The 25,000-nt window shown below is 39.4% G+C and overlaps 1 protein-coding gene across 1 annotated transcript in view; it reads left to right on the top strand.

The window, feature by feature from the left end:
- Positions 1-25,000, top strand: part of LOC143027923 (lachesin-like) — a 653,337-nt gene that overhangs the window by 78,003 nt on the left and 550,334 nt on the right. The window lies entirely within an intron of this gene.

The raw sequence follows: 25,000 nt of genomic DNA, 5'->3' as shown, positions 1-25,000 counted from the left end.
CTCGATATTCAAATAAAGACCCGTGTTTCCCCTCCACCTTTCCCATAATTTGTCCCAATGTCTCTACATAAATATATATATATATATATATATATATAAATAAATATATATATGTATATATATACCTATATATTGCAGTAATTCACAAGCCACCCGTGAACCTAATATGCAGAAAAAACACTGGGAAATAAGAAGCTTAGTCCGAACGTTTTCGTCTATTTAAGACATTATCAAGGAATACACAGTTACAGAGACATAGGTGGATATATATATATATATATATATACATAAAGTAGTAGACAAGCTAGGAACATGGGAAGGACGCACAAGATGCTTCATAATCATATGTCTCAACCTGATTATGAAGCATCTTGTGTGTCCTTCCCATGTTCCTAGCTTGTCTACTACTTCATGTATATATATATCCACCTATGTCTCTGTAACTGTGTATTATATATAGATAGGTAGATATCTCTCTCTCTCTCTCTTTCTCTCTCTCTCTCTCTCTCTCTCTCTCTATATATATATATATATATATATATATATATATATATATATATATATACATATATATATATGTTTGTGTCATTTTGACATTTGGAAATAAACTCTTCTGCTGGGATTCGAACCCTCGCCAGAGCGGCTTATGTGTGTGTACACGCACATAATCATACACACTCGCGTTGTCACACACGCGTATAACTTGCACACAAACACACATACACACACAAATAAACACACACACGCACACACATACACACACACACACAGACACATACACACACACACACACACACACACACACACACACACACACACACACACACACACACACACACACACACACACACACACACACACACACACGCACGTACACTCACACCGAAGAGGATCCCTTGATTAAATTTGTTTTCGCTTCCTCTATGACTTCACTTATTCAATGAATACTCTTCATAAAGAAACATTAATTATCACTAATAAAAATGCACTCAATTAAAAGAGTCACATGGTACAAGACAGAACGACATCTGTGATATTCATCACTTATTTTATTTATTCAAAAATATAAAAATCACATTTGCGAGGGGAGACAAATGCAAACCATCACAATCTCAACTGTAATCCGTTGAAGCTAAACAAACGTGTTTCATGATTTATTTTCTGACTAACGCCGTACGTTCTTATTCATCCGAGAGGAGCCCCACTTCTTCAGAAGGGGATTAAGCCGAAGATTAGGAAGAGCTTACTTTCTTATTCAAACTTCCACCATGCGACTTTATTCTGCTAAGGGACCCATCCAGCGTTAAAGAATTATTTTCATTTTGAGACACAGACTACTAAATCAACGAAGAGGTTCGCACAGACTTTCCCTTCGAGGAGTTGAGGCCCCTATCGTCACAATCGTGTCTATAAGTGGAGAATTCTGAAGAGGGAAGCCGTGGTTTGGAGAGACAAGGAGAGGGAGGATGTGGTCTAACTAAAAGCAAATCGGGGAGTTGACTGAGGAAAGAGCCTAGGAAGAGCGACGAGGTAGAAGTGTGTGTGTGTTTGTGTGTGTATGTGTGTGTTTATGTGTGTGTGTTTGTGCGTGTGTGCGCGTGCGTGTGTGCGCGCGTGTGTGCGTGTGTGTGTGTATATGTGTGTGTGTGTGTGAAAGAGAGAGTGAGAGCAATAAATAGCACTGCTTGAAGACTATCGCACCGAAGAGGCATTTTCATAAAAGTGGTAAAAAAAATATTCAAATAGTGTAGAAGAATAGTGATATATATATTTTCTAATAACGACTAATCTCTAATAATAAAGAAATACCAAGTGACTTTGTGCATAGTAAAGTCAACAACGTCCCTAAAATTTCGACCACATAGAAGATGCTACGCACACCCTATGCAGGGAATAAAGGAGAATGAAGGAAGAGGAAACTGGAAGAGGAAGAAGAAGGGAAAGTCGAAGAGGTGTGAAGGAGATAGAAGGGATTAAATAAAGAGGAAAGAAGGACAAACAAAGGACGATGATAATCGGTATTAAGTGAGGCTGTCAACGAAAATGAGGAGGTAGGAGAGGTAGAGATAGCGGAGGCGGAGGTGAAAATGGATAAATGAATACGGTGAATGATATTGACAGGAATAAGAGAACGTCGAAGAGGCATGAGAGAGATAGAAGGAAATAGATGGCAAGGGAAGGGCAAAGAAGAGGTAAAAATAGCAATGGTTAAAGAGGTGGGTGACGAAAAAGGGTGACGTGGAAGAGGAGGAAGAGGAAAAACGAGAAGAGGATGTTCACGAGAACGAAGAGCACGAGGAGGGTGAAAAAATTAAGGTGGATGTGGAGGAAGAGGAGGAGAGGGCAAAGGAGAAGAAGAAGGACGAGAAGTAGTTGGAAGAGGAGGTAGGGGTGGAAGTATGTGAGGAGTAGGAGGAGGAGGTGGAGCAGGAGGAGGAGGAGGAGGAGGTGGTACTGAGGATAGATAAAGCAATTGAATTCACGTAATTTGGTAGAACGTCTCACCCTTGCTCCAGGGATAAGACACAAAGGGCGAAAAGGAAACAAGTTCCAGAAATGAGAAGATGCAAGAAAACGCGAGAGTCGTTGCTGCTCTGGGCTGTATCTTAAGGGGCATTTAGACGGTCAAACTGTTTGACAAACCTGGTTTGTCAAACAAGTGTTTGAAGTGATGTTTGACCGTGTGGATAGGGTATTTTGTTGTCAAACACGTTCGACAAACGTGTTTGACGACCAAATACCCCATTCACACGGTCAAACATCACTTCAAACACTTGCCTGACAAACCGGGTTTGTCAAACTGTTCGACCGTGTAAATGGCCCTTTACCAACATTTCTACCCTTGTGAACAAACTCCCTCATATGTAAGAGAAAAAAAACTGAGAATAGTAGAAGGATACTTATATATGTGGATGAGAATTGAAGAGCGTAAAATAAGAAAGCGAAAGAAACGGAAATAAGATAGTAAAGGAGAAAAGGAATGGAAGAAAGAGAGGAGCCAAGAGAGAAAGAGAGAAAGAAAAGAAAGAGGAAAGATGGGAATAAAAAAGAGAATGAGCCAAAAAAGATAAGGTAGTGAGAAGAACAGGAGGAAAGAGGGGGAAGAAAGAGTATGAAAGGAGATTTCATAAAGAAGAGGTTTAGAAAGAAAAAGGAAAACAAAAAGAAAAGAGAAAAGAGGAGTGAGAATGAAGTGATGAAAGGAAGAGAAAGAGAAGAAGGCAAAAAAATATAGAGAAAATTGGATTAAAGAAAAAATGATGGAGGTGAAAGAAGAGTGTAGAGAAAGAGAGCTGGGCTTGTAAAGAAGAAGAAGAGAAACATGAGAAGAACGAAACTGTAAGGAGAGAGTGGGGAGAGAGTGGTTGGGTTCAGACCATTTTTTTTTACTCCGTTTTCATTCAGCTGATGAGATCCTCCCACATCCAAAGGGTCAAACTGTCTCGATATCGTATATCCTATTCTGGCTGTCGCCAGATGACTTTTGTCGTCGTCGTCATCATTATCATCATCATCATCATCATCATCATCATCATCGTCGTCGTCATCATCATCGTCATCATCATCATCATCATCATCGTCACCATCATCATCATCATCACCACCATCATCATCATCATCATCATCATCATCGTCACCATCATCATCATCATCACCACCATCATCATCATCATCATCATCATCATCATCATCATCATCATCATAATCACACCACCATCACCACCATCATCATCATCATCATCATCATCATCATCATCATCATCGTCAAACTGTCTCGATGTCGTATATCCTATTCTGGCTGTCGCCAGATGACTTTTGTCGTCGTCGTCGTCATCATCATCATCACCATCATCATCATCATCATTATCATCATCACATCATCATTGTCATCATCATCATCGTCATCATCATCATCATCATCATCATCATCATCATCACCACCACCATCATCATCATCATCATCATCATCATCATCACACCACCATCACCACCACCACCACCACCACCACCATCGATCAACTTGCCCTAGGCATGAGGTCTGTGGGGCGTTCACTTCGTTTCCATTTCATTCATATTGGGGTGGGCGGGGGTGGTGGGGGAGCCTTTGGCAGTCAAAAGGTAAACAACACTGGGAAGTTTGATTGCCCCCATTGACTGCGGGTAAGTTTCGTCTAACGAGTTGTTGCAGACGAGATCGGATTTTGGTTTTACAAACACGGTGAGATTTTTTCGAAGAGCCCTCGACTAGCAACAGACACTGCCGCCGTGGCGTTACGTGCAGATTTCGATTTGACCGACGCTAGACAATTCTCCTCAGAGCGGAGCTAGTGGCGCCATCGGAAGCGTGCTGGTCTCGCGTCTTCCAATCCCTAGTTCGATGTTCGTAGTCGTGTGTCACCCTGACGACGTGGTAACACTCTCCTATCTAAATAATGCCTCCTAACAGGAGCGATACTGAAATCTTTAAAGCTGGCCACTCCTTCAATACGGCGAAGCGTCCTAAATAAAATCTCCTGACATAAAACGTAATAAAATATGTAAAGGAATAGCGAAATTAAAGTCGGTGTAAGATGTGTAAGGGAATTCATTGGAATGAGGAGGTAAACTTTAGTACGGAAGTGACACGAAAAATTTCGCCAAATGACATTTCTTGAGAGCAAGGCATTGAGACGCGAGAGGAACGGCTCACGACGCAGTTTTTCTGCAAGACATAATTATTTAATTTCGGAGATCTGCGACCTCGCCCTTGCTATGCAAGAGCTCTTCGGCGAAAGCGGGATGAAAACCTTGTCCCTGATTTGCTCGGGAGCATTGTACCAAGGCTCCAGTTTACCTGGAAGGCGTTGTAGTTCGCTTCAGCGTCTAATCTGACAAAGGGGCTAGAGTCTTGGCTGGGTCGTGTTGGTGGATGTTGTGGCGGTGGAGGTGGTATTGGTGAAGAAGGTGGTGAGGGTGGTGGTGGCGGAGGAGGTGGTGAGGATGGTGGTGGTAGCGGTGGCGATAGCAGTGACGGAAACAACTGCATGATGATTTTGTCGATGTCATACCAATATAGAAAAAGAAAGGTGTGCAGTCACGTGGTCTCACCTGTCACCTACAAAATGGATCAGCTAAAATGTACCTCTGTAGTTGTCTCAGTGATACACTAAACAGGAAAATGTTAGAAGAAGGAACATCTATTATTGATTTCTATTACAACATACGAAGACTACAGATCCTAGAGCCCTTTAGATGAAAGAAATAACCCCCACGATCAACCAACAGACAGACAACCTTCTGATACCAACCAGCGTAAGAACACTCCACCACCGCAATCCCATCTATATCACATCAACCAATCACGATCCCAACCCCTCACCCTACCCTTTCTTGGCATTTTTAGAGTATTGTAATATTGACCTCTCCTGAATCACCATTCCAGTTGTATCTATACCCAATTCATCCCAATATTCTCGAAACTTGTAATATACTGCACAAAGTTAACTTCGGCTTTCGTCTTCCCTAATGTACATCGGCCATCTTCAGGAATTGTATCTTGCGGTGATAGTTCAGGTATGAACTATGGGTTATGGACCACTTAGAACAGATCACTCGCTCGCGCGGGATCGGTTTTTGTAGAAGGGGAAGAAAAGTCTGTAGGAATACCAAATTATGGTTTTGTAAAAAAGGGGGCTATTGTCACAGGTATTAGTATTTGATTAGTTGACATGGCAATTTATATGATTCATACTGACACTGGGGAAGGTAACACTTGAGGGGATAACCCTTGGGGAGGTAACCTTAGCGTAATGTGTTCATGGGATGAGGTGAGGTGGGTTGTTGGGAAAGATAATTCTTGGGGAGGGAACACTACAGACAATCTTTGTGTAGTGTGTTCACGAAGTGGGTCTCCGTGGGTTTCTGTTTGTTCAACTTGTTCACTTGATGGAGCTCCGTGTGTTGCTGCTTAGGATCTTTTTGCCGAGGGAAGAGATGACTCGGGTACTTGTTGAATACTTATGATGGGTTTTTGGTTATAAATACAAGTATATACCTCCTCCGTCATTCTTAATCTCCAGGTGTCAGGTTGTCTGTGAAGGATAATTGTTTGGTCTTCCATCTGCTTTCTACTAAGTGCTTTCCCGTGGGTTCTGTTGTTATGACAGCGTATTGCTCCATCCTGCAAATATGCTGTGATTCTTTTAGATCAGAGGTGGGGAACCTGCGGCCTTCCGGGCCATCAAGTGCGGCCTTCTGCGGCCTTTGATATACATTTTTTTTTCTTTGTAAGGTGGCCTTCATGCACAAAAAGGTTCCCCACCCCTGTTTTAGATAATGTAGAGGTAGTGAAACCTATACATCTGGTGGGTATGAGACTGCAGTCAACAGTATTGCAAGTATATTGGACACAAGGTTCACATCCTGAAGTATATTTGTTGATGAAAGACAACAGTTCTTCTTAACTAGGTTGAAGGTTCGCCTAGACTTGTAATAAATGGTGAGCTTAAGGTGTGCGAATTGGCGGTCTGGACATTATGCTGGATGACGTTTCTCACGCTTTCTCTTATTTTTTGTAAGCAGATGACCTAACGTTTTTATAGTATAAGTTGATAGTCGTGCGTTTGTCTGCAAGAGTCCATGTAAATTTGTCTTCGTATCACTTCGTCTATTCCTTCTTTTTCAATTCATTTTTGCTAGCCGTCCACGTAGATCTCCCTCTCTCTCTCTCTCTCTCTCTCTCTCTCTCTCTCTCTCTCTCTCTCTCTCTCTCTCTCTCTCTCTCTCTCTCTCTCTCTCTCTTTGTGTGTGTGTGTACTTGTGTGTGTACATGTGTGTGCTTGTGTGCTTATGTGCACGTGTATGTATGTGTTTCTGTATGCATACGCCTTGACGATTACGTTCACGAATTTCACTGCGATATATGTTTTACATTTATTCTTTTCCTTCTTGAATGCAATTGCTCCTTTAGAATAACGACGAGAGCGCAAGACGAGGAGAGGTCTTGAACATGAGGAAGAAGACTCTCAGTGGGAAAAAAAGACAAAAACCCTGCAACCTTGCGAAGTCATAGAAGTGTCGCAAAGAACCAGAAGTCACGTGGGAAACGTCTTCAAGAACCAGAATAGACGACTGAGGAGGAGTCACCGTAGGAGGAGCCCGACGATGTCGTGATGGAGGAGGATCAGGAGGATGGAGAGAGAGGGGGGGAGGGGAGAGAAAATGAGAGGGGCGAGAGAAGGATGGCGTCGATCTTGCGACAAGTAAATGAATTCAAGGTTTTCGAAGTCGAAGAAAACGGGGTACTGGAAAAGACGCGATGGATTTCGATCTCGAGTTACGAAAGAATTCAAGTTACAAAGAGGCAAAAACAGGGAGGGATGGTTTTTCATTTTAACTTTGTCTAACTTGCAGAGTTCGTTAAACTAGACGAAATATATAAATCAATACTAAGAAAAATCATGCCAACCAGTCCCGAATTTACTGTACTCATTATCTCAACCATCATCCTCTTTCGGAGGTGACTAAGTTTGATAGCTTTTATCGGAGGTATGGTATTAGCCTTATGATTTTATGACCTTATGGCCATATGACCTTATGACCTTATTACATTATGATCTTACGACCTTATGACCTTATATTGTAACCTTATGACCTTATGATCTTATGATCTTACGACCTTATGACCTAATGACCTTATGACCATATGATCTTATAACCTTATGACCTTACTGCCGGTACGCGCAGGTTCTAGCGGGATTCGAGATGAGTTCGATCTTGCTTTTGAGCCCAAGTCGTCGCTAGTGTAAAGTCAACATAAGGGGTATAAAGGGGGAGAAGGAGGTTTATTCGTAGCTGAGAGAATGAGGCTTATATGCAGCTAACAAAAGGTATTTTTATACCTTTATATATGTAGTATACTAAAGAGGAATTGAGCAAAGGAAAAAGTAAAAGATAATAAGAAAAAAGAAAATAAAACAAAAAGAGAAAGAGCAAAATAAGAAATATAAAGGAGAAGAAGAAGAAGAAAAAGAAGAAACAGAAGAAGAAGAACAACAACAACTAAACAAGAAGAACAAGAACAAGATCAAAGAAGAAGAAGAAGAAGAGGAAAAAGAAGAAGAAGAAGAACAAAACAACAACATCGACAACAACAAAACATAAACAAGAAAAAGAACAAAAACAAGATCAAAGAAAAAGTAGAAGAAAAAGAACAAGAAGAAGAACAAGGGAAAGAACCAGAAAAAAAGACAACTGAAGAACAATTTGCCATAAATCAAAGACTAATAAAACAAATAAGTGAAGTAACGAAAAAAATAAATAAATAAAAAGAAAGGATGTCATGGGAAGAAGAGGAAGCACAGAAAGACAACGAAGGAAAAGAAAAGGAAGAACAAAGAGAAGAGACGGAAAAAGAGGAGGAAGAAGAAGAGAAAAAGTAGGACAACTAAAACGAGAGAGGATACTCTGGTGCACTCGATAATGCAGTTGAGAGACGAAGAGGCTACAAGGAGGAGTCGAGGAGAAGGTGGAGGAGAAGGAGGAAGAAGATGTGTCTTTCGTTCATCTATTTATTATCTATTTTATCTATTATCTACACCATTGCTTTGTTTTATTCTCTTTTAACATTATTTCTAATGTTACTATTATCATTACTGTTATCATTATCATTAGCTATTTCTATAATTATTCTCATTGTAAGCAATATCAAGGAATTGCTTAGGGTATTTTAATTCTAGCCCAATGTTAAAAACATTTCTGATTTCTTCATCAATAAATTCAGGGAAATCATTTTTAACTCCTCAGCCTAAATCACCTTTCAATTATCATAATGTTTTAATTTTACCATTTCAAGAAAATTTGTTAAGTATCACAGAATTATTAAAAAGATTTAACGTAAAGGTAGTTTTTAAACATGATAGTACAGTAAAACATAAACTCATCAACAATAGTATTGAAATTAAAAAAGGATGCATTTATAAAATTCCTTGCAAAATGTGTAATCAATTTTACATAGGTCAAACTGCCAAACCCTTAAACATTAGAATTGAACAACACAAGAAAAATGTTAGGGATGGCAATCATTCTAGTGGTATATTCAAGCATATTGAATTAAATAATCATCCAGTTGATTGGGGTAATGCCCAGGCAATCTATTATACCAACAACATAATAGCAAGAAATTTAATAGAGTGCAGTTTGATTCATACCACCAGTAATCAAAATACCAACCTACATAAAGGCTTGTACAAACTTGATAATTTCATTTGTCAAGAAATTAGTAAGATGATATCAGGTAAAATGTAACCCAACGAATTGACCTAATGTCGCCCTATATCATTAGTAGAAACAGTGACCCTGGCGACTGTGACCTGATGTCGCCCCACCATCTTAAGATAATTGACAATGACCTTCCGCTCTCCAGGGGGTAATTGGTCGCTACGCTTATTCAAACTGTCCTTGTTCCTTTGTATCATGTATATATTTTCTATGCATTCCTATCTCTATGTACTTGTTGCACTGAAGATGTAATATACGAAAGCGCTCTGCTTCGTTAGTTTCTTTTTTCCAAGTGGTCTACTTTGTATAAGTGAACACACGTACCTGTGTTCTTATTAGCATATATATATATATATATATATATATATTATATATATATATATATATATATATGTATGTATTGAACTGTAACAGTATGAACATGAACAACAAACAACAACCACAGAAATAACAACGGCGATAACAACAACAAATTACACAAGTGCGTAAAATAAAATATATGAATAAAAGCCACCATTTTCACTTCAAGAAGAATTCTGCCCGACGATATTCACCAACAATCCTGACCTCACAAGCGCTCCTTGGGGTGTGCCATGAAACTTCAGGTGGTCTGACGGTCCTCAGAGGGAGAGGAGAATTGAAGAACTGCGCCAGGTGTGTATGAGGGGAAGAAAGGCAAGACCCTATGTCTCCTTCAGCTATTGACTTTTTTTTTTTTTTTTTTTTTTTTTCAATCTAGACAATATTACTTAGTTAAGGATCTGACTTGTAATAGAACAGTCTCCGCCTCAATCAAGGCCTCTTTTGAAACTAAATTCCCTATTGAGCTGAATCAAAATTTCCCCTAAGCAATGAAAAAATATATTAAACTTCGTCGCCCTATTGAAGAAGTTAATAAGAAAACTGAGACTTCTGGAAGATTTATGAGAGAAAAGTAAAGGTGGAAAAGAGGTTAAGAAAGAAAATTAAATGTATAGAGAAAAGGAGAGGAGCGAGGAGGGGTGAAGAGGAGAGGGGAGGGGTGAAGAAAAACCGTTCTCTTTGAAAACTCGAAAAAAGGAAGTATCGATTTCTGTCAGAGAATGGATGTGAATGGACTTCAATGGATATCGAGAATAAAGTGAAGGCGTCGGCTGAAGACGCAGATGGGATACAAGTATTGTTGGTGATTGACTGAAGGAGAAGGAACGAGAAGAGGAAAGATAAAAGAGTATCAAATATGTATCCAAATGTTAGCGGCAGGGGGAAAGAGAGGAGGAGGAAGAGGAGACTGAGATTCTGGAAGAGGATCTGGTGGAACACGAATGGAAATGGAGGAGGAAGAGGAGGAGGATTAGGAGGAGGAGGAGGAAGAGGAGACTGAGATTCTGGAAGAGGATCTGGTGGAACACGAATAGAAATGGAGGAGGAAGAGGAAGAGGATTAGGAGCAGAAGCAAGAACAGAAAGAAGTCCAGTAACTTATGATAAAAGGCTAGTTGAAAGAAAATCTTTAAGAAAATAAGTGTGTGGTCGACCTCCTTAACAGGAAGATTTCGAAGGTGAGAGCAACAGGTGAAAAGAGGTCGGTGGAGGTCACATGGAAAGATATTGCTGAGGTCAGCAGGCCGTAAAGGAAGAAGCGCTGAGGAAAGGAAGGTCTGTATCCAAAGGGACCAAGACAGACATCAACTGTGTAGAATAATGGTTCTCAGTATATTTATCTTTTTCTCTCTTATCGATGGCTAACCTACATTCCTATCCTTTCCATACCACTCAGCCACCTAAACGCTTCTGGTGTACACTACCACTGTGAACTACTCAATCTTTATTTTTTTTTTCCCGACCCTTCCAGACCCCTCAAAAAACACTCTTGAGACCCAGATCACGACCACGGGATTTTTTGGAACTACCGGTGTAGGGTTTCAGCGAGATACTTCGATCGTTTATCTCCGAGGGGAGGGAGTCTGAGTAGCTGGTAAGAGATAGTTCTTGTGAAATGGGGACAGGGTCTTCGAGGTGTTTAAGCAGGGTCTTAAGAGACATTGGAGACTATCTAGAAGAATATTTAGCCTTTGAAATTTTCCTATTAAGATATACTCGTAACACACTGATTTTATTCTTTTTTATTTTATTTATTATGAAATCGACTAGCAATGGTCAAAATAGTACCTAAATGGTTCTAGTGCTCTTTTCCGTAGTTCCTAAACTAATCGCTAAATCTATCGATCTATCTATAAATCAAAGATTATTTCCCCTTATATGGGGTGTAGCCTGGGTGCGTGTATGGGCTTGTTACCTCCCTTATAATGGAAAAGAGGCTCTTGACATATAGATTTAGCGATTAATTTAGGAACTACGGAAGAGAACACTAAGGCCATTTTTGTACTATTTTGAATGTTGCTAGTCGGTTTTATGAAAAGAAAAGAAAATCAGTGTGTTCCATGTCATCAGAAAAATTTAAGAGGCCGAGTATTTTTTTTTTTTAAAGCTTTTGGGGAAGTACTGCTCTAGAGTCCAGAGATCTTCCCTCAATTGAATAGACTTTTCTTGTGGCAAGAAAAATAAGTGTACAAATCGAGTAAGCTAATCAAATAGTTAATCGCGATAGTTCATAACCCTTTAATGTCCTTGATGGGTTTTCCTTCAGCTGAATAAAATTGTCTGAAAGCAGGCAGGCTAAATATACATGTCTAGTAAGATACTCAAAGACTTAAACCCCTTTTGCATAGGCTGATACCAACACCTAAACGATACAATATAAGATATTAATCATACCACCATCCTGGACAGTATGACGCTTACTGTAATGATATTTGCATGTGTCACCAGGGTGCGACAAATCCGGAGACATAACGCACAATATCTATGGGTTCGCCTTCAGGTTACATGGATTTTTCTACGTTTTGATAACAGAATAAGGGACGTGCCCTGGAAGCGAAACCCGGAAACACTAGGAATGCGAAGGTCAGGAGGTAAACAAGCAAGTTATTTACGCGAAGAAGAGATTCAGAGGAGAATAAAGAATTGCGAAAATAATTAATTATGAAATGCCATGAAAGCAAAGTCGAGCAGGAAATGAGTAAGGGAGACAGAAACTGATAGACAGACAGACAGACAGACGGATAGAAAGACAGACAGACAGACAGACAGACAGATAGACGGACTACAGACAGACAGACAGGCGGACGGACGAACGGATGAACAGACAGACAGTCAGACAGATAGACAGACAGACAGACAGGCGGACGGACGAACGGATGAACAGACAGGCAGATAGACAGACAGACAGGAGTTCCTCGAAGAAAGAAGATCGTTGACGTGACTTTGGAAGAGGGAGGGCGGAAGGCTGTGGGAAGGAAGGAGCATCAAGGTGGAAGGAGGAAGGAAAGGAGGTAAAGGATGACGGTAGGGAGAAAGGAAAGTGTGGAGGGAGAAAGGAAGGTGGTGAGGAAGGGAAGAAGGCGAAAGAAAGGAAGAAGGAAAGAAAGAATGGAGGACTGGAGCCAGGGGGGGAAAGAGAGAGTGGGAATGGGAAACATCAAGAGGAAAGAGAAAGGAAGGGACGTAAGAAGAAAGGGAGGAAAGAAGTAAAAATAAAAGGAGGATGAGAGGAAAGGAGGGAGGGAGGGAGGGAGGATGGGAGTAAGGGAAGAAGTGATGAAGAGAGGAAAAAATTTACAGTAAAACAGAGAGGAAATCTAAACGCAGGACGGAAAGGCATGTAGATTAGAAAGGTTGAAAGCCACGAAAATATACAACAAATGAAAGAGGGCGACTGTAAAGGGAATTATTTCTTTTAGTTAGAATAGCTGAGAAGACGAGAAACACTATATGCAAAGGGAGAAAAAAAAAGAGAAGTGTTTTGGAAAACAGACAGATAAACAAGGTTTGTCAGGAAAAAATCAATGGATGCGTAAACACGAAAGAAATAAAAAGAACAAAGTTGAATAAAAAAAAAATTGGGAAATGAAGAGCGGGTATTGGAAAATTGAAAGGTGACATCCTGAAGGTACAATATATTTATGAAGGTTATATCTATCCTCCTCCAATCTTTCTATCTCTATCTATCTATCTATCTATCTGTATATATAAAACCATCTATCTACAGTATGTACCCATCTCTCCCTATCTACCTACCTATCTAGCTATATATATATACAGTATATATATATATACAGTATATATATATATATATATATAATATATATATAATATGTATATATATACATACACACACACACACACACACACACACACACACACACACACACACATATATATATATATATATATATATATATATATATATATATATATATATATATATAGGGGCGACTTGTTTGTTTAAGGGAGGGTAGAGTGCCGGAAGACTGGAGGAGTGCCTGTATAGTTCCGGTTTACAAGTGTGTGTGTGTGTGTGTGTGTGTGTGTGTGTGTGTGTGTTAATACGTAAATAAAAGAAAATACTACACATTGGATTCAGTGCGTGAGGTTTCCAGCCTGCATTATTCTCGTCCACATTAGTCGTTTTCATCTATTATAGTTCAGAGAGTATAGAAATGCTTTATTAAGCTTCAACCCTCATTGGGGTTAAAGAAGACAACACGAAGAACGAGGAAGAAAAAAGGAAGGGAGGGAGAGAGGGAGGAAGGGAAAAAAAGAGATGGAGAGAGGGAGTATAATAAAGAATGGATGAATGAGAGTATCAAAAGGGTTTGTGAATTTGGGAGTTTATTTCGAAGGGAAGGGAAGGGAAGGGGGGATAAAAGTATACTAAAGAAGATAGGATCAACAACGATGAAGAGAGAGGAAGAGAAAAGGGAAAAATTTAAGAGATAGATAGATAGAGAAAGATAGATAAATAGAGAGAGAGAGATGGATAGATAAATAGATAGAGAGTGAGAGAGAGAGAAAGTATAATAAAAACTGAGGAAAGAGAGAATTAAAGAATAAGAATTGGGAATTGGGAGTGGAATGAGAGAGTGATAATAATGATTTCATTCTATCGACCATTCCTCAGCTGAATGAAATTAATTTAAGATATTAGAAAAAATAATGAAAATAAAAAATAAGAAAGATCACCAGCTTCCATCTTTGAACAACATTAGCGCAGACTTTCTAGGCTGAATAAAATCACTTGCCGGCAGCTAAGAAATATATGAAAGGATGATCATCATTAGATAAGAGTCAGTTGAGGTGAATGACCTTTGACTTAATTTGAATAAAACTATCTGCCGGTAGGGATATCAATGTAAATGAAAGAACATTTGGCAATGAATACGGGTCAGCACAGACAGACAGACAGACAGACAGACAGACAGACGGACTGACAGACAGACAGGAGGACGGACAGACAGACAGACAGACAGACAAACAGGAGGACGGACGGACAGACAGAAAGACAAACAGACAGACAGACATGCGGACTGACAGACACACAGACAGACTTACAGACACACAGACAGGAGGACGGACGGACGGAGAGACAGACAGACAGACAGGAGGACGGACAGACAGACAGACCGACCGACCGACAGACAGACAGACAGACAGAGGGATGGAGGAGAAAGGACGTGCAGCATATATTACCTAATCTGGCACGTTTCCACAAAGACTAAAATATTGTTCGAGCTCTTACTAATTACTCATATTTCATGTTGTAATTAGGGAATAGTATATACTTCGTGTAAATTTTATATAATGAAACCCATCATTAGATAACCATTTCTGTGTTGCACTCTTCATGACCAATGATATTTCAGAGTCAATGTAATAATATGTTGGAATATCACACCATTTTTTATTTTGGAGCGGGGGGGGGGCGGAGGTTCAGGTGGGTAAATTAGGACAAAGTGCCTCGATCGTGGTGGATTTACTCCAGTTATCGTTTTGGCGAATTCACATCAATTCACATCAATTCCTCTACTTTTTTTTCAGAAATGATGTGTCATAGGTGCTATCGGAGTAGTTAATAGCATTTCTGGCCTAACATCTGTTTGAATTTAGTTCATTATTAGACAGAGTATGCACAGTGTCAATCATATATTTTGTTAGATGTACGTGTGTATATATATATATATATATAATATATATATATATATATATATATATATATATATATATATGTATATATATATATATATATATATATATATATCACTGTCCAGTAATGTCGTTACACATTAGTAATTGCACTAAAAACCCACTATTATTTGGATTTAAGAAAAGAAGGAAACCACAGCAAGTGATCGAAATATACGGAAATTCGTTATTTCCTTCTTTTCTTAAATCCAAATAATAGTGGGTTTTTATTGCATATATATATTTTTTTTCTGATACAAATTTTACTAAAACTGAAAGTTGGACTCTTATTATTACGTTTTTTGTTTATGTTCTTGATGTTTCTAATTAACTCTCCTTGGTAGTTCAATAGAGGTTGAAGTAGTTTTCCGAAACATATTAAGTAAGAAGAGATGTGCTAACACCTAGTGTATTAAATGGTTATATCTGGAGTTCAAGAAAAATTAGTATCTGTATATGAAAAAGCACTCTATAATACAAATAGATGTGTGTGTGTGTGTGTGTGTGTGTGTGTGTGTGTGTGTGTGTGTGTGAGTGAGTGTGTGCGTGTGTGTGTGTGTGTGTGTGTGTGTGTGTGTGTGTGTGAGTGTGTGTGTGTGTGTGTGTGTGTGTGTGTGTGTGTGTGTGTGTGTGTGTGTGTGTGTGTCCATCTATACACGTCTGTTCCCACAGAACCTATGTCCACACTCTATACAAATAAAATATATTTTCTTATACCCGTTTTCTGCCAGTAGGACTCGATCAGTTTGGAACACAAACTCACGATCAAGTATTGACTCTCTAGACCGCTCAACCAATGAGCATCGTATAATATTATCTCTAAATCAAATTGAAACCTTCCACTGATCCGTGTCCTTAATAGATGAACAGCATTGACGTACAGTACGCTGAATTAATCATTTGTAAGTCGAGTCAGGCACTGACAGGATTAACGAGTAATTCATACAAAGTTGGCCACATAAATCGAACATGAATTATCATAATGTTTCTGCGATTGACAACTGTCCACAAGAGGTGTTTTATAAATTTAGAAATTTTGGTGTACCATTCTTTTAATGTTTTAATGAGTGAAGTACTCTACCATTAAGAGTCTTTAATTCATATAAGGCGTGAACACTAATAAAGTAAAGCTGCCATTTCCATTTTGGATAGCTGGGGCAGGTGATAACTAGCGGTCGTTACGTAGAATATTTGAAAGACATCCCAAAATAGGATTATCCAAGTCGGCACGCGCAGTTGGGCGAAAAAAATATAAGTAAACGAAGAGATAAATAAATAAGTAGACATTTCACTAAGTAGACACTATAACAGAAAGATAAATGAATAGATAAGTAAAAAGTATATAAATGGATTAATAGATAGATATATGAATAGTTAACGAGATAGATAAGTAGAGGCAAATAATGAGTGAACAAATAAGTAGTTATATAGGTAGATGATTAAATGAATAAACAGATAAATAAACGAATGAAAACATAAGTAGATATACAAATGAATATAAATTTATATATAAATGAATCAATTGATACATACATTAATAAATTAGTAAACAAATAAATGGACACAGGAACAAACTCACCTTACGCAATCGACCACGCAAAAAAATTCTGTTCCTGATGAACAGCGCGAGTCCAGTTCCAATTCGATAATTGATTTCCAATGTAAGTATTGGCATTTTGAGTGGGTTATCATAGACACTTGTAGTGGTGGAGAGAAGAGCACGGAAAAACACGTGGGGAGACACGTAGCTATAGACATAAAATTGCGTTTTGAATATTACCACTGATGTATCTATCTGTCAATCTATCTATATACATATACATATATATACATATACCTACACATATACATATATATATATATATATATATATATATATGTATTTATATAAATATGTATATATATATATATATACAGTATATGCGGAAAAACCACCAAGGAAAAAGAAAACTGATGACCAAGCGCTTTATATATACAGTATATATATATATATAGATATATTTATATATATATATGCATATATCTATAATATATATATATATATATATATATATATTGATAAATATATATACAAATATATAAATATATATATATATATATATATATATATGTGTGTGTGTGTGTATATGTATATATATATATATATATACACACATATATATATATGTATATATACATATCATACAATCCATGACCGTCGCGCAGATATGATTGTATGATTGATGTCGCTGTCCACTAGCGAATTATACATATATATATTATATATATATATATATATATATGTATATATATATATATATATACATATATATGTATATATATACATATATTATATATATATATATATATATATATATATTCTCTCCCTATCTCTTTCTCTCTCTCTCTCTCTCTCTATATATATATATATATATATATATATATATATATATATATATATATATATATACATATATATACACACACACACAACACACACACACACAACATATATATATATATATATATATATATATATATATATATATCACATTTTTACTCGTGATCCCCTAATAGAATCGTCTGTCGCTAATTGCAAAAAAGTTCTTAAATGTGAGGTGAGAATCGTTTCTCTCAAATGAATAAAACCATATTGTGACTTACTAGAATTTACCAAACACTATATAACTTACGGGCTAGCAGAAACGGTGTTTTAACAGTATGAATACAAGAGCGAACTTTATGAACTGAATAAAACTGTCAGTTTGTGTCTAGAATAAAGATACATGAGAGACAGATGGGAATAAGTTATCTGAGACCATGTCTGAGATTCAGAGGAGTGAAATGTGTTCCTTCATCTGAAGAAGATCATTTGTCGGCAACAGGGTTATTCTAGAGGACGACAGTGGTGACCTGGGTCATCAGTATTATGTGGATTAGGTGATTCTCCTTGACGGAATAAAGGTGCCTGCAAAGTAAATATTCCAAATATGTAAGTAGTCAATTGAAGTTCAAGGGACAATTTTTCTTATTAACGTTGATTTTCTTGCTAAATCTAATTTTGTTATCATTAACCCGTTTGTACCTGCGTTGCACAAATAAATAGGTTGTTGTTGTTGAGACTAGATGATTTTATTCAGTTGACGAAGAAGTCCAGGATAAGATTGGAGCAGAGCTGTTCCATTTAAGTTGGCGACCAAGAACATTCCCCAACCAGACTTTCCAAGAGGAGCCCATGACACGAAGCCCGTTGATGCGCCCGAAGTTGTCACTTCTGCCATCTGTGATTCAACAGGGTCTTGGGTCATGTGTTGGACTCGTCATCGATAGCTAATACCGTCCCAAAGAGGGAGTATAGCTTATGTGTGGACTGATGTATGGGTAATACACACACACACACACACACACACACACACACACACACACACACACACACACACACACACACACACACACACACACACACACACACACACACACACACACACACACACACACACACACACACACACACACACACACACACACTGAGCTCTCATACGGGAGGGAAATATTTTTTGATCACTAGTCCAACACGTGACCCATGGTGAATCACACACACACACACACACACACACACACACACACACACACACACACACACACACACACACACACACACACACACACACACACACACACACACACACACACACACACACGCACGCACACACACACACATTCACAGCTCCTTGCAACTAGAGTTTGAGTAGCAGATCGCAGTGTAACGATGCTGAATTTTTTAGTCCTGGGCGAGGGTTAACTCAGTTCACTGAATTAGCGGTCGAACGCAGCCCGACCATACCATCAAGCCAGCTAGGGTAATTGGCATTCACCAACAGCGGGGAGGGAGGCAATAAACATACATTTCTGGAGGTACGAGTTGAGATGAAAGACATACCATAGAATTACCCATTACCCGTATATAAAAAAAAAAAAAAAAAAAAAAAAAAAATCCGTATAAACCTCGGAAACCCCCAACATGGCAATAGGTATTTCGATGATTTAGGTAATTTAGCAAATTTAGAAACCACGGGTGAGCAAATGAGTAATAGTCCAAACGCCATCCCTCTGACTGATTGCGTCATCAACTGCCTAATTGTGCCGGTTTGATCATAATAGCCTCATTGCTGCCAGGCGTGTGCTGATGCAATTCTAACTAATTGCTTCAAAAGGTGGAGTGCAACTCTCTGACTACATGGAGGTTGGAGCATGTCAGGTTAGGTTTGGTTTTGGTAAGTTAGATTAGGTGGGTGAAGGGTGGGGGCTTGACTTGACTGGACATTTTACTCACAAGAGGGAATAGCCTTTGGTGGGTGAGTGTGCATGTATGTATGTATGTCTGTATGTATGCATGCATGTATGTATGTATGTATGCATGTATGTATATGTGTATGTGTGTATGTATGTATGTGTGTATATATGAACATTGGATTAGGTTAGTTTAGGTTAAGTTAGGTCAGGTTAGATTGAGTTAGATTAGGCTAGGTTAGGTTAGGTTAGATTACGATAGGTTAGGTTAGGCTCAGTATGTACATTGGATTAGGTTAGTTTAGGTTAAGTTAGGTCAGGTTAGATTAAGTTAGATTAGATTAGGTTAGGTTAGGCTAGGTTAGATTACGATAGGTTAGGTTAGATTACGATAGGTTAGGTTAGGTTAGGTTAGGCTCAGTTAGGTTAGGTAATATGAAGTAAGATATCATATAGATCTAACTGCTTTATACGGTGGCACTGGTATTTCTGAAACTCCTCAGAATTGGACGTGTCATATGTACGCGACTTAAAATGAAGAGGGGATTTCTTCATGAACTGGGTGGTGAAAGAGTGAAGGGGAAAGTGCGTGGGTGAGGTGAGCGAGTTGTACATGTCGAGTGGGATGAGCATGCAGGCCTTTCATCAACAGTAAAGGGTCATTAATTCGTCAATCTGTGGGCAAAATTGTCATCAGAGTAGAAATAGCTATGTATCCAGTTTGAATAGATGAAGATTCTTACATATAAAGCACATATACGCATATAAACCGATACATGTACCCAAGCACACATGCATACACACACAGACACACACACACACGCACACACACACGCACGCACGCACACACACACACACACACACACACACACACACACACACACACACACATACACACACACACACACACATACACACACACACACACATATACACATATACACACACATACACACACATACACACATACACACACACACACACGCACGCTCACACACCTCGTGAAGCAGTGGTTAGAGTTCCCGGCTGCCAATACGGCGGTCCGGGTTTGAATCCCGCCCAGGGCTGAGATAATTTCAGTATCGCTGCCCTGCGAGCCGTTACTCCAACTCTCACGGGCGGTGAGTTGGGTGTGTGTGTGCGTGTAAGGTGACACCATTACCCATAGATCTGTCATATATGAGCTCTGTCGATCACGAGTCTAATATGTGATTCAAGATCATGGTGAATCACACACACAACGCACGCACACACACACACACACACACACACACACACGCGCGCGCGCGCGCGCGCGCACAGCCACACACACAAACACATGGATGCACAAGAAGCATAAACAAGCAAGTAGGTGGGCAGACAGACAGATAGGCCGTCAGATAGACAGGCAGACAAACGGAGAGAAGGACAATAGGAAAGCAGACAGACAGTGGACCAAACTACCAGACCCAATGACTGACAGACGGAACTGATTAATTACCTGAAGTGAACGTTTAACCAATCACAGTGAACCTCTCGTTGTTTTGACAAAAAAAAAAAAAAAAAAAAAAAATGAGACTGCGTAACCAGATGTCCCTCTCCTTTAGAAAACAACTGTTCGTATGAATAGGTACTACCGGTTCTTGAACGAACACTTTTGAAAACAGGGTGACATCTTCATTTGGCTTGGCTACCGGGTGACAGGTGTAGACAGAGGTGTGGGACCCATTGAAAGCAATCTGATATGCTCATTGACTTTCATATCTATGTTGATGTGGTGCTGGTGATGGTTGTGGTGATGGTGATGTTGCTGGTTGTGATGGTACTGGTGGTGGCGGCAGTAATGAGCAAATGTTAAAGCACGTGTAGACGTTCCTGAATAGCAGAGTCTTCCAGCAAATCTGCTCGTTCATTCTCTCAACTGCCTTCGTCTGATAGATATTGGTAACAAGACTCTTTATTTCGACTGTACACTTGCTCACACCCAGACCTGACTCGTCATATATCAAAATTCTCCGTTTCCCATCGCTGTTCCATTAAGGCAGTTATGGTACCCAAAGAATTTATCCGCATCATAGGACGAATATGTTTAAAACATTGCATAAACCACTCATAAGCTACATATAAATATACACGCGTACATACATATACCAAAGGCTTTTTCCCCTTTACAAGGGAGGTAGCCAAAAAGTAAAGGCATACAGGGTAGAAACCACTCTTATCTATTCCACCCACTATATACTCCACTCCCCTCTACCCTCTTCCCTCCCTTTTTTCTTGGAACCTCCTGGATGACGGGTCATCCCCGTATCTTGTCCACTGCCCTGGGTCAGAAGCAGTGTCGCAAAACATAGCACATCCACAGCAAGGCCGCTTCATTAAATCGGCGACTCTACCCCTCTCCGTCCCCTCATGCAGAAAAGGAGAAGACAGGAAGAAATACCTTCGAGCTGCGTCAATTTATTTCTCATACATACTCCCTCGCCCACCCCCATCCCCCACCCTCTCCCCCTCATGCATCACAGCATCATCCATACACAACCCTTCTCCATTCACCCCTATCTTCTGTCCTCTCCCGTCCTTCCTCAACAGACATTCCTCTCTTTCCCAATGCACCTTTTACCCCATTCAGCCATCTCATCCTAGGACGCCCCCTCATATTCACTCCTTCCACCTCTGCCTTCCACACCTCTTTTACTAGCTTTTCTTCACACATTCTTTCCATGTGTCCAAACCATCCCAATACTCCTTCATCAACCCTATCTCTCAACTCCCTTTTCACCCCTCATTTCTCACTCTATCCAGTCTAGTGACCCCTATTATACTTCTCAGGCACCTCACCTCAAACACATTCAAACTCCTTCTCTCTTCCTCCCTTATGTTCCATGTTTCTGCCCCGTACAGTGCTGTCGACACAATCACGCTTTCATACAATCTCCTTTTAGCATCCTTTACCAAATGTCTGTTTCTCATTACACTTTTTAATCCACCACGGCATTTACTCGCTTCTCTCAATCTACATTCTACCTCCATCACCACTCCTCCCTTTTCTGCCACAATCGCACCCAAGTATCTAAAACTAACCACTTCCTCCAGTCTCTTTCCCTTGATATTCACTTCCAGTCTGCTGCCACTCTCCCCTTGTACACCTCATCACTTTGATTTTACCCACATTTATCTTCAACTTCCTTCTTTCGCACACCTCAAATTCTGTCGCCAACTTCCTCAATCGCTCCTCTCATCCTGCCACAAGCGCAGTGTCATCAGCAAACAACAACTGACCTATCTCCCACTTTTCTCCATTTTCTTTAACCATCTCCAATCCCTGATCCACTACCCTTGCACTTACCTCACGCACCACCCCATCCATTTATAAATTGCACAACCAGGGCGACATATCACATCCCTGACGATGTCCCACCTTTACCTCAAACCACTCACTCTCTCCATTTCTAATCCTTACACAAGCTCTACTACGCTCATAAAAATTCTTGACTGCTCTTAACAGCTTTCCTCCTATCTCATATGCCTGCAATACCTCCTTAGTACCCTCCTGTCTACCCTGTCATAAGCCTTTTCTAGATCCACAAAAGCCAAAAAAAAATCCTTACCTTTTCCTATAGCTTTCTCACATATCTGTCTTACCACAAAAATATGATCTACGCAACCCCTACCTGTCCCAAACCCACACTGTTCTTCAACAATTACTCCCTCTGTTTCTCTCCTAATTCTCTCAATCAAGACCCTCCCATAAGCCTTCTCAACTACACTTAACAAGCTGATCCCTCTGAAAGTACTACACTCACACTTGTCCCCCTTTCCCTTGTAAAGCGGAACTATACAGGCACTCCTCCAGTCCTCCGGCACTCTACCCTCTCTTAAACAAACATTAAATAACCTCACCAGCCAGTCCACCATCACTGTACCTCCTTTTTTCAGACATTTTGCATGGCATCCATCCAACCCAGGTGATTTACCTGCTCTCATCATCTTAACAGCTGCCTTTGCTTCATCTTTCTTTACTTCTCCTCCATTTTCCTCACTCCTCACAGTCGTTTTCTTTGCGCTTCCCACTGCAACAACCTTTCCCTCCCTATCCTCCTTCACTCTCTAAAATACTCTGCCCACCTTTCTCTCACTGCCTTTTCTTCCATTATCATCACTCCATCTGCACCTTTTACCTTTTCTTCTCTGCTTGATTCGGCTCCTCTTCCTCTCTTAATTTCCCCCCCAAAATTTATTACTTTCAAAATTTTCTGTCATATTCTTACCCCATTTCGCATTTGCTCTACTCTTTCCCTCCTTTATCTTATGCTTTACTTCTGTATATATATATATATATATATATGTATATATATATATATATGTATATATATATGTATGTATGCATGTATATGCATACATATATATGTACAAATGTGTATATAGATATATTCGTATATATACATGTATATATATATATATATATATATATATATCTTTGGTAATATCAAAGACCAAAGAAGTCACGTATCCCTAATTCTACATAAATGAATGAGGGAGTTCGATAGTAACCTGGGTTCGAAAGCTCAGTAAATCAAAAGACTGAGAAAAAAACTCTGCCCTACCACAATTTATGGCTTTCAGAGTAAAGATGACAGCTTCAGCACAGCACCTCCTGGCGTAGTTTCACAGGTATAAAAAGAAAAATCAGGGGAAAAATGTGGAGTGAAACGTAGCTGGAAATATATGATCTCAACGTGATGCAGCCATTCTGACTCTTAGAACTCTCTATTCTCCATATATACGTGCATGCGGCCGAATGAAAAATCCTTCACTCATTTTATCAAACAAAAATATTTATTTTTACACGTCAATCGATTAGTGCTTCTTGCTCCCAGCTGTTTCGGCAAATAGGATAGGGGTTGCATATTCCGCCGCAGCTAAGATCACACACACACACACACACTCGCACACACACATGCGAGCACACATACACACGCACACACATATACACATGAACACAGAAACACACTCATACATACACACGTACACTTATACATGTGTGTTTGTGTGTGTGTGTGTGTGTGTGTGTGCGCGTGTGTGTGTATATATATATGTGTGTGCATGTGTGTGTGTGTGTGTGTGTGTGTGTGTGTATGCGTGCGTTTGTATCTAATTTGTACTAATTCTACGTATATTATTGATATTCTTCATGGACAAATATGATATATTCTATTTGGCAATATATTAATTTCAAGTATGATGTTGCACAGATCGTGGCTGCATACGATAAAACCATATACAGATATTTCTGTACTCTTGCAGGAAACAGGCAAGTAAAATGATTTTTCGTTCATGACTCCCTTTCATGTGAAAAAAGAATTTCACTCGAGTGTTGTTTACGCTTACACTGTAGTGGAAACCTTGTCCTATATATTTGTACTCTACAT

Source organism: Oratosquilla oratoria, chromosome 9 (genome assembly GCF_046742065.1).
Source record: "Oratosquilla oratoria isolate Oo_2021 chromosome 9, ASM4674206v1, whole genome shotgun sequence".
Classification (NCBI taxonomy): domain Eukaryota; kingdom Metazoa; phylum Arthropoda; class Malacostraca; order Stomatopoda; family Squillidae; genus Oratosquilla; species Oratosquilla oratoria.
This window is presented reverse-complemented; position numbering and strand designations above follow the sequence as displayed.